Raw genomic sequence first — 12,002 nt, 5'->3', positions numbered from 1 at the left:
TGATCCATTCTGCGAATCTATATCTTTTAATTGGGGAGTTTAATCCATTTACATTCAACGTTAAAACCGTGAAGGCATTTCTTGAATCGGCCATCTTATCCTTTGGATTATGTTTGCCATATTTTTCCCTCTCTCTATTAATATCCTTTATTGTACCCATACCGAATCTCTTTAGTACTGAACCTTTCTCCAAGTCTCTCTGTCCTGTCTTTGTTTCTCTGTCTGTAGGGCTCCCTTTAGTATCTCCAGTAGGGCTGGTCTCTTGTTAGCAAATTCTCTCAGCATTTCTTTGTCTGTGAAAAATTTAAGCTCTCCCTCAAATTTGAAGGAGAGCTTTGCTGGATAAAGTATTCTTGGCTGGAAATTCCTCTCACTCAGAATTTTAAATATATCGTGCCACTGCCTTCTCGCCTCCATGGTGGCTGCTGAGTAGTCACTACTTAGTCTTATGCTGTTTCCTTTGTATGTGGTGAATTGCTTTTCTCTTGCTGCTTTCAGAACTTGCTCCTTCTCTTCTATGTTTGACAGTGTGATCAGTATATGTCTCGGAGTGGGTTTTTTTGGATTTATTCTATTTGGAGTTCGCTGAGCATTTATGATTTGTGTATTTATGTTGTTTAGAAGATTTGGGAAGTTTTCCCCAACAATTTCTTTGAATACTCTTCCTAGACCTTTATCCTTTTCTTCCCCTTCTGGGACACCAATGAGTCTTATATTCGGACGTTTCATATTATCTATCATATCCCTGAGGTCCATTTCGAGTTTTTCAATTTTTTTCCCCATTCTTTCTTTTATGCTTTCATTTTCCATTCTGTCATCTTCCAGGTCACTGATTCGTTGTTCAACTTCCTCTAGTCTTGTACTATGAGTGTCCAGAATCTTTTTAATTTGGTCAACAGTTTCTTTAATTTCCATAAGATCATCCATTTTTTTATTTAGTCTTGCAATGTCTTCTTTATGCTCTTCTAGGGTCTTCTTGATTTCCTTCATATCCCGTACTATGGTCTCATTGTTCATCTTTAGTTCTTTGAGTAGCTACTCTAGGTGTGTCTCTTCTGGTCTTTTGATTTGGGTGCTTGGGCTTGGGTTATCCATATCGTCTGGTTTTTTCATATGCTTTATAATTTTCTGTTGTTTTTGGCCTCGTGGCATTTGCTGACCTTGATAGGGTTCTTTTAGGGTTTGTAGACCAGTTGAAGTCCTTATCTCTAATTTATCAGATCTACAGCTTCGTGGAGTACACTTTCTCTAACTAACCAGCAGGTGGCGTCCACGAGCCACCTGTTCTCCACAAGCCAGATCTCCCCTGCTTAGCCTTTTTGGTGAGTGGGGGAGTGAGTCTTGTGGGGCCCAATTGGTGTACCGAGCTTGCGTGTGTAGTTGGTGTTGCCTGCCCTGTATGTGGGGCGTGTTTCTGGGCAGTCGGGGAGGGGGGGTGGCCCTAACAGTCAAATCTCCCTGATGATCCTAGAGTTTTGAAGCTACTGCAATAGTCTAATCCTTCAGTTCAGTCCTGCCACAGTTTGTCTCTGCCACTGACCCACAAGTCTTTGGTATTGGCGTATGGCTCCTGAGACTTGCAAGTGGGCCCCTCTTCCAGGCTGTGCACCCCGGGTCCTCTGTTGAGGGATGACTGTGCTATGTCACAGGTGAGTGCCGTCCCCCCAGGGCAGTTCTGGGCTGCTGGGCTGTGTTGGGAGGCTCCCAGTCTGCTCAAATGATGGCTGAATGGGGCTCTGTTAATTCACACTGCTCCCCCTTCCCAGCTCTGGGACATTCAGCTGAGGTTGCAGGGAAGGCTAATGTCCACGCCCAGTTTTGTGGTGTGTGCCTGTTATTTGAAGCACTTCCGTCACACTGGGTTGTCTGGGGCAGCTCTGGGCTATGGGGCTGGCGATGGGCAGGAGTGTTTCCTGTCCACCAGGATGGTGGCTGTGAGCGGACACCCCCCTTTTCTTGGGAAGTTGTGTTGTTTAGTGAATTTTCTCAGCCACTGGATTATTGCCTTTTGTCTCAGAGCTCTCTTAGTTCTGCTCTTGACTTGACGTGCCCAAATTTCAATTCTTTGAAGCTTTCTGTATTGAGCTTCTTAGAGTAATTGTTTTAGAAAAAGCAAAAAGGATTTAAAAAAAAAAAAACAAAAAAAAAAACGGCCCTCCTCAGAGATCTAATGGGTTATTGAAATGCTAATAGACAAAGCAACCAGGGCCATTAAGGAAAGGTGTACAGGGCAGAGAGATCAGCCTTGCTTCGGGATTTGCATATGCGCCTCAAGGCCTGATCTCCGCCCTTCCCCTTTCTGTGTTCACCAGAACTCCAAAAATCCTCTGCTTTTATTTTGGAGTTTTTCGTGTTGTTTTTTTTCTATGCCTGTCTCCTCTCTGCTGGGCTGGCTGCTCTCAGAGTCTCTGGTGTCTGGTCTCAGTCTATCTATGGTTGGAGTTTGAATCAGTAGAATGAGTTTCCCATAAGAGCAGCCACTGCAATTCTCCCTTCTCCTTCCTGGAGCTGACAGCCCCTCCTCCCCCGGGACTGAGCCTGGCAGGGAGGGGCGCGGGTCCCCTGGCCGCAAAAACTTACAGATTTCGCTGATCTCAGCAGTTCCACGTTTTCATGAGTGTTGTATGAAGTATGCCCAAAGACAGATTGCTCTGTGGTGTCCAGTCCACGCAGTTCCTGGCTTTTTACCTACTTTCCTGGAGGAGTAACTAAAACATACAGCTCACCAGTCTGCCATCTTGCCCCGCCTCCACTTCACTGCCTCTACTATTTATTTTAATGTCAATTCCTTCCTTCTTTCCTTCCTCTTCCTTCCCAACTTCTCTCTTTCTCTCCTTCCCTTCCTTCCCTCCCTCTGTCCTTCCTCCCTCTTTTCCTTCCTGTCCTCCTTCCTTCCCTCCCTCCTTCTCTCCTCCCTTCCTCCCTTCTTTCCTCTATTCATTCATTCAATAAACATTTCTTCTAGGAAACTGAGATGACCCATCTTCTTTCTTTTTTTTTAAATTTTTATTCATTTTTTAAATCAATTTTATTTACACATACTCCAAATCCAATAAACATACACCTTCCCTTCCCCTTCACTTCACTCCCAGTAACTTCTAATCTACTTTCTGCCTCTGTGTACTTGTTATTTCTAGACTTCTTTTATAACTGACATTGTACAATATCTGTCCTTATGTGTCTTGTTTATTTCACCGTGCATAATGTTTTCAAGGTTATTCCATGTTGCAGCATGTCTCAGAAAATTATTCTTTTTTATGGCTCAGTAGTATTCTTGTGTATATGTACCACATTTTGTTTCTCCATTTATTTGTTGATGGACATGGGTTGTTTCTACCTCGTGTCTATTTGGAATAATGCTGCTGTAAACTCTGATGTATTAAGTATCTTTTTGAGACCCTATTTTCACTTATTTTGTGTATAAACCTATAAGTAGAATTTCTGGGTCACATGGTTATTATTTTTTTTTTAAGGCTTAAAATGGATTTTAATAAGTTGATGCTGCATTACTGCTCCATTTCTCAGAAAAACTCCAAATTTAAGGTATCAGAGACAAATCAAACATGATACACCAAAAAAAAAATGCACAGCATAACTACCTAAGTTAGGCAAGGCTAAGAGCTACTGTCAGACTTTCAGCATACAGCAGCCCTGTTCCCAAGATTGTATTAAGAAAAGCTGTGAACAGCAACATCATAGACACAGAAAGAGTCATTCCTAGGCAGTCCTCACCCAAAAAAAAGATGGATGCAAGTTAGCACAAGATATTTTTAAAGATATACTAAAATGAAAACCTATGAGAAAACTTCTTTAGGACATGAAAGGATAATATATGGGATGTAACAGAACCATATGTATGCTGTCTGCGATCTCTGCGGACATTTGCCTGAATTCTGATCTGGGAGTGAATGGAATAATGGGGCTAAGATCGCTGGGTAACATTTGGTTTTTGTGGTATGTGTGTCAGTGTCTCAGGTTGGGGGACAGGGGGTATAAGGATATGAAAGCAAACAGAACAGGATGGACAAAGAATGGAATGATCAAGATTAATGGGACTCTAACTGGATCCATTTTTGTGATGGTTTCCCCCCAGGCCCTCAACATCAATAACATTTGAGACTTCAGAAATTCACCACATAGAACTGATCTGTTAAATGATATACCACACTGAACTGATCTGTTAAATACCACCCTCCCTTCCTTGCCCTAGGTCTCCCTAGAGTAGTACAGAAAGGGAAAACCTAACTATCGGGAGGAATCCCTAACACTCTTCCAGGGTAGAATTCTGCCTAGTCCAAATGGGTCCTTCTTTTCAGGGTTTTGGGAAACTAGACACTGCAACTTGATTAGTATTGGCGATGTTTGTTTGGAGCAAATTCAGCTCCAGGAGCTGCACCGTTGAATGCAGGAGGGGTTCCACCAATTGCCCAATTCCTTCCATTGTAGCAGCTTGGCCAAAGCCCTCAGTTGTTGGTGGGGTCAATCCCAAGGTTCCATCTGGCATCATAGAGGCTGGTCCTGGAGGAGCCAGAGTACCAGCTGGCACAGGAGCAGGGAATATGGCACCTCTGTTGTTTATGCCCATAGCACCTCCCATAGCCACCTGGCCCATCCGTATCTCCTGCTCTCTCGCATCAGGGAAGGTTCCCTTGAATCCTTCCTGCTGTCGTCGCATCATTTCCTCCTGTTGCCCTCGCATCTCTTCCTCATGGCGCCTGCGCGCCTCCTCCTGCCTGAGCTCCAGTTGCTTTTGGTTTTGCACCTCTTGGTTGCGCAGCTCCTCCATCCTCCGAAGTTCTTCTTGGCGCCTCATCAAATCCTGCCCCATTAGCATGACCTGGTGCTCATGGTGAGCAGCCTCCATCTCCATTTCCAGCTTCTCACGAGCTTCCTTGATGTTGCGGTCCACTTGGCCCTGCTGCTGCTTCTCTATCTCAGTGAGTGCCTTCCAGCGCATGGCATAGTCATACTCAAAAGAGCCAGGCTGTGCAAATCTGCGTGGCTGTTTTCGCTCCTTGGGAAACTGCTGGTTCTTTATAAACAGTTTCTCTGGAAGTCCCTCTTCATCATCTGACTGGTCCATGGGCTCCACAGTCACAGGTCGAGGAAATGTGGTTAGCAGGAAGGAGCCTTCACTGCATCTGTCCAGAGCTTTCCGAGCAGCTGGCTTCCCTGAGAACTCAACAGAGCCTTTTCCTGAGGGCCTTCCTCGATCATCCACAATGACTACAGCCCTCTCCACCTGACCAAACACAGAAAAGGCCTCCTCCAGCAATTTGTTGGACACATACTGAGGAAGGTTTCTGACTGTAAGGGATGCATTATGGCAGGCAAAGCGCACACGCAGCTGCTTTCCAGGGAGTGGCATGTTGTCGACCTCCACTTTGGCGATCTCTGCTAGGGTTCATGTTTCCAAGCGGATAAAGCCAAAGCCTTTATCTTTATGAATGAAGACCTCGCCTGCTTTCCCATAGTTTTCAAATAGTTTCCTCATTTCCTCCTCAGTGATGTCAGGAGGAAGATTGCCCACAGAGACAGCTACACTGGGTGAAAGTCTTTTCTCCTGGTTTCCTAAAATTCTTCAGGTCAATAGTTGGGCCTTCATTTTGGCTGCTGGCCTGTTGCCCATTTGCAGGTATAGGTGGGTGGTGATGCTGATGAGGCTTCCTTGGAGTACGGTTTTGCTTCTCCAGGTTAAAGGTTTTATTGCTCTGCATTTCTGCACCTCAGCTTCTATTGGAGAAGGCAACCAAGTGTCTCCCATGTCCCCTCTAACCTGTACTTCTCCTCTACTGACTGTTCTTCCCTCAGAGTAACAGCAACACTACACGACCTTTACCGTCCCGAGAAATAAAAGCTCATATGGTTATTTATACTTAACTTTTTGAAGAATGAGGGACTGCCATATTGCTTTCTACAGTGGCTGCACCATTTTACATTCCCACCAACAATGCACTAGAGTTCCAATTCCTCTGCATCTTTTCTAACTCTTATTTTATGTTTAATTTTTAAATTTTAGTAACAGTCATCCTAGTAAGTGAGTTTGAAGCAGTATCTCATTGTGGTTTTGATTTGCATTTCCCTAATGGCTTATAATGTTGAGCATCTTTTCATATGCTTAGTGGCCATTTGTATATCTTCTCTGGAAAAATACCTATTCAAATCCTTGACCCATTTTTAAATTGGGTTATCTTTTTTGTTGTTGCACTGTAAAAGTTCCTTATATATTTTGTGTATTCAAACCTTATCTGATATATAGTTTGCAACTATTTTCTCCCATTTTGTAGGTTGTCTTTTCAGTTTCTTGATAATGTCCCTTAATATGCAAAAGTTGTTAATTTTGATAAAGTCAAATTTATCTATTGCTTCTTTTGTTGTTCACGCTTTTGGTGTCGTATCTGATACCATTACCGAATCCCAGATCAGGAATATTTGTCCCTATGTTATTTTCTAAGAGTTTTATAGTTTTAGCTCTTATATTTAGGTCCTGGATCCATTGATGACCCATTTTCTGTCTGGAAGGTCTGGCCACTCTGAATCACTCAACCATCCCCCAGACATGCGGCTCCTCCCCCCACCTCCATGCACCTCCACTGCATTGTCCTTTCGTGTCAAACTCCTCTCCAACTCAAGGTGCAGCCCAGGCATCACCCCTCTGGGAACCCTGCCCCAGTCGCCTCCACCTTTGCAGAGCTCAGGGCTCTCACCTGTGCCCCTTCTGCCTTGGTGCCTACTACCCCTTGTGCTCAAATTGCCCAGACTCATGTCTGTATCCTCCAAATGCCAGAAGCTTCTTGAGAAAATGACTGTGGTTTTCATCTCTGTGCCCTTAGTGCCTGGCTCAGGGATAATTATTTTGTGTATAAATTAATCAGTGCTGCCTCTGGTGCACATAGCAACTATTAATTTTGTGACTTGAGGGCACTAGGGCTCAGCTGAGGTCTAAGGTGTCCAGCGTGAGGTGAACAAGGCCCCTAGAGCACAAAATTTAAGGTGGTGCTCACTCCAGAATTCCCACTGGGTACTTGGAATTATTGGCAAACTTCTGGCATTCCATCTACACTCATCACAAATGAGTGTTTTTAATTGGCATTGGGGCTCTTTAATTTCAATGTTAATGTCTTCATTCACATATTCCAAGAGCTAGCATTGGATTTTCCAGCCACTTGACATTTCTGAGATAACACATGGTTCATCCACTGCTCCAGGTTTGATGAGTGCTATTACATGCCAAGCATGTAGCATGCGAGCCACCGGTGTGCAAGGAGGGGAGTGACAGACCCCTCTCCTCCAGCTCCACTCCCATCTCACCTCAGGAGGAGCTCCTGTGGAGATGGGGATGGGGTGGGGGAGAACACGCATAAAGAATTGTGCATAAATGGCTATAATACGTGTTGCAAGAATGGTGCAAAGTGCTATAGATTTGGAGATGACATCTGGTTGGGAGCATAGACAGACCTTAAGAAAGAGGAGGTGTTCAACTAATAATGCCTCATGTGGTGGATGTTGTTGGTGCTTACCCAGATCCCCTTGACTGGGCCAGCTGCTGAGATGGCCGCTGCTATAGCTGAGCTCTGTGCCCTTCTCTGCCATCAAGAACCCCCTTTCCCTGAGATGCTTGTGAGGTTAGGTCCCTTCCCCAAGGGTAGCTCATGGCCAATGGCTGATCTATGCCTTGCCTCAAGATGAGGCAGCTCTGTAGTTCCATTCACATTCTAGAACTCCCTATGGGATCATGCTGAGGCCAGGCTGCAATCACCACTATGCTTTGCTCTGCCCCTGCCCTCTCTCTCTCCCCTTCTCTCTTGCAGGTTTCCCCCAGGAGCCCATTCCCAGTAAACCACCTCCACAAGAATCCCCACTGTGATGGATTGAACTGTTCAAGTCCCAGCCTCCAGTCCTGTGAAAGTGATCCTGTTTGGACATAGGATCTGTGAAGGTGTCATTAGTCAGGATGAGGCCACGCTAGATTAGGGTGTGTCCCAATCCAGTATGACTGGTGTCCTTATAAGGAGAAGAAATTTGGACCCAGAGGGACAGAGAGAAGATGGCCATGTGACAGTAGCAGAGACTGAGTCATGCCATGGATGGCCAGTAAGCCACCGCCAAAACCCTGCAGACTTCAGAAGAAGTGTGGTCCTGTCAACACCTATATTTTGGACTTCTAGGCTCCAAAATAATGAGACAAAACATTGCTGTTGTTTTAAGCCATCCAGTTTCTTATGGTAGCCCCAGCAGAAGAATATACCTGTCCTGGGTTCTGCTTCTAGAGAATCAGGCTTAGGACAAAAATTGAACACCTTCATTCATGGCCATAGTCCCAATACTAATAATAGCCCAGTGTTAGGAGCTTTGCATTTATCACCTTATTTCATTCTTCTAACACTGCAAGTTATTATTCCCATTTTGCAGATGAGGAAATGGAAGATCAGAGAGATCCGGTGCCGTCCCAATTTCTCAAGGTCGGACCCAGGGTGTCTGCCTTCCCATCCCACCAGAGAAGGCGGCGCTCGGCATTCTTCCATTCTTCAACCCCTCCAGGTCTCGAGAGCTGCAGCACAAGGAGCGCTGCTTGAGGGTTCAGGACTGCGGGATGCTCTGGGTTCTGAGTCAGGGGCTTTGGTGGGAAGAGGGCAGAGTGGGGAATCAGGCAGCCTGGGTTTTGGACCTGGGCCAGTGCCATAGTGGTGATGCGCTGTTCCCTCTCTGAGCCCCAGATCTTTCTTTCATCCACGAGATGGGCTGGACAGCTCCCTCATGGTGCTGTCGGGAGCATTCTGTGAGAAGGCGCCTTTGCTATCCCAGCAGCTGGCAGCAGCAGTGAGTTCATGCTGCTATCAGCCCATCTGATGGTAGAGGCAGAGCAGTGCCCGAAGTGCCTGGGATGTCAGGGGCACTGGTGGGCAGGGATGTGAGCTCTGTTCCTGGGGCAGAGGCAGTTCTAAGATTGAACGAGAGAACAAGGTGAAGTTTTCCTCCCTGTCATGAAAATGTAGTTGCTCAGGGCTGGCCTGGTGGCTCTGTCGTGATACTCCAAAATCCTCAACATGGGCTCCCCCTTCAGGGTCCGAGATTACTGCCCGAGCTCCAACCATCACATCTGCATAAGAGCCAGCAGGAGGGGCTGAGAGATGGGACATTTCCTGGAAGATACACCACTTCCATTTACATGTCTTTGGGCAGAACTTAGTTTTATAGTCACCCCTTGCCTCAAGGGAGGCTGGAAAACTGGGGTTGTGTTATTGAAAGAAAGGGGGCAGGTATCAGTCCCCACTTCAGTGGACAGTCTGGGGCATAGATGGTGGTCACTGTGCTCATTATGTATCTACCGCATGTACTAATCACCTTCTTTTATTTTCACATTCACCCAGGAGACAGGCACTATTAGCCGTGTGCCCATTGTGCAGATGAGAAGGCTCAAGGGCAGGTTCAGATTGGATCCCCGGCAGACCAGCTCTGGGGGCCACACGTCTAACCACCAAACAGCACCACAGGGTCCAGAAGTGGCTAAACCTGGCTTTGGCTCATAGATTTGCTCTTTATGACCCGTGTGGCCTGGGGCCAGCTCCTTTGCTTCCCAAGGTCTCAGTGTCCTCACCGTAAAACGGGCTGATGCCCTTCCTGACTACAAGGTACCTGGGCCAACCTCCTGGGAGAGCTCCATCAGCTGGGGGTGCCAGGATGAAGACCCACCGTGATTTCTCTTGTTGGCTGTGGGGCTCTGGGTCCTAAACGGGTAGAGACAGAGAAGCTGTGATTCCCGACCGCCGACTCCATGAGACAAGGTTGACCGCATGAAAGGCTATTTTTTGGGTGACCCTCAGGACGCAGTACATTCCCCTTATTGCATAGTCTCCTATCCTGACAAAGTGTCACAGTAACTGGGGGGATTGCTTTGCTTTTCTGCCCTACTTGGCAGGAATAATGTGGCAGATGAGGACAGCAGAAAGCAAAAAATCTGGAAGTTTGCTCTGGAGGAAGATTTACTGGGTCTGTAGAAAGACTTGGCTGCTGGAGGAGATGGAGGCGGTTTCTCACTAACTCCCCATTTCCCTGCTGCCGACCACTTCTCTAAGAACCACAAGCAGAAAATCTCTGTTACTCTTTGTCCGTAACAAGACGACAAGAGTCCAGCGAGCCCTGGACGGAAGTGGTGGCCGTGTGGCGTGGCTTCCATGCAGCTTTGAGTCCAGTGTTCTGTGCCTGGTGGAGGCTCAGGGGCTAATTTCCGTACCCAAGTGAGCCCTCTGGGCACGTGTGGGTGAAAGCTTTCTCCAGAGCGGCTGCCAGAGACGTTGTGCACAGAGCAGTCGCCACAAAGTGGGTCAGCAGGTCAATCCGGCTTTTTATATGCGGGCCAGGCTGCCTACATTTACATTTAGGGTCAGCTGTAGGGCAGAAAAAGATTGGGGCGAAAGGAATCCATTTGGAACCTTTCTGTGCTGCTGCCAACTACTTCGTGAACAGGCTGTTCATTATTTATAGATCACACAACTGGGTTTTGTACAGTAACCTTATTTAGGCATATAAATAAGCAAGGGATAAGAGAGGAGAACCAAGAGCATTGTTTTTTTTGTTTGTTTGTTTTGTTTAGTTTGTTTGTTTTTTTCCCTCCTGAAGTGAAAGGTAGATGACGCGATTCTACATTTGAGGACTCTTGGTTGGCATATCATCCAGATCACATGAATTAGAAGATTTAATCCCTATTCATGTGGGCATTAAAAACACTGTTTGCTCTTTAAATTTATCTTCTGGATGTTTAAAATATATTCTATTGCAATCTTGCAGCATAAATTCTGAATAATGATATTATTAACCATTTATTAAATGCTTAGCTACTGTGCTAAGGAACACGCACGATCTCATTCAGTTCTTGCCACCAAAGTATAAAAGGCATCTTTTTCAATTCCCATTTTACAGATGAGAAAATTGAGGCACAGAGAGATTCAACAACTTCTGAAGCTCCTTTAGTTAATAAGTAGGGAAGCCGGGGATTGAACCCAAGCTTTCCTTTGCCAGAGTCCACAAAGAGTCCACGCTGGACTGAGTGATGGGGGCATCTGCAGCTGGGTGGCAGGAAGTCATTTCCTGCTCTAGAAGCGACAGGTGAAAGGAGGCAAGGGAGCTGACCCCAGCTGGGAGCCCCCTGAGCAGGTGCTGGGTCCTCTGCTTACATGATCTCATTCTGTGTTCTGAACAAATGTGTAGATGTTGATCCACCTCTGGGCATTTCTAGAACCTCTTTCTAAATCGAAAGTGTACTTTGAATTTTCTTAACTGAAGCTTTAAAAGACTATGGCAGCTTTTCTAGCATCTAGGCTCAGACAGTACTGAAAAATAAGTTGGTTCATTCCTGTGTTTACATCAAGAATCTTTTTGAGCACCTACTGTGTTCAGTAGCTTTGTCAGTGATCAAAAGCAGAACAAGCCTTCTCCCTTCAGGGGATTGCATCCTGGGGGGTGGGGAAGACAGATAATCAGCAATAAACACAATAAATTAGTAGAGTATGTAGTGATAAGCACTATATGAAAAAAATCAAGAAGGTTACGAGGGGTCAGAAGTGTTGGTGGTGGGGCACCGTAGGGAATAGCCCTTTGAATATGGCATTTGAGTGGAGATTTGAAGGAGGCGATGGGATGACTGTGGGGGACAGCTGGGGTCAGCTGGGGAGGAGCACTCCAAGGAGAGGGAGCAGCCCATCAAAGGACGTAAGAGAGGAGCTTGCCTGGTGGTTTCCAGGAGCAGCCGGGAGGTCGGTGTGGCTGGAGCCGAGAGAGTGAGGGGAGAAAATGGGAGAGGCAGCCAGAGAGGAGATGGGGTCATTCAAAGAACTGTGGCTTTTACTCTGAGTATGGGGCATAGGAAGATGTCGAATGATTTGAACAAGAAAGTGATATAATACACTTTTAGTGACCAGTTACTATTTGCCAACATTGGGAACAGCTGGATCAAAGAAACAATCCTGTAATAGGTCATCGTTTTCCCAGGAGAGAGAGATGCA

At 46.1% G+C, this 12,002-nt stretch overlaps 1 long non-coding RNA gene and 1 pseudogene across 1 annotated transcript in view; one reads left to right on the top strand and one right to left on the bottom strand.

Moving 5' to 3' along the window:
• Positions 1–10,831, top strand: part of LOC119509115 — a 30,578-nt gene extending 19,747 nt beyond the window's left edge. The window contains exons 2-3 of the long non-coding RNA XR_005211626.1: positions 7,812–8,541; positions 9,372–10,831. This is a non-coding gene — a long non-coding RNA (uncharacterized LOC119509115). The remainder of the gene's footprint in view (positions 1–7,811; positions 8,542–9,371) is intronic.
• Positions 4,347–5,717, bottom strand: LOC119509113 (annotated as a pseudogene).
• Positions 10,832–12,002: the final 1,171 nt, after the last annotated feature.

Source organism: Choloepus didactylus, chromosome 14 (genome assembly GCF_015220235.1).
Source record: "Choloepus didactylus isolate mChoDid1 chromosome 14, mChoDid1.pri, whole genome shotgun sequence".
Lineage (NCBI taxonomy): Eukaryota > Metazoa > Chordata > Mammalia > Pilosa > Megalonychidae > Choloepus > Choloepus didactylus.
This window is presented reverse-complemented; position numbering and strand designations above follow the sequence as displayed.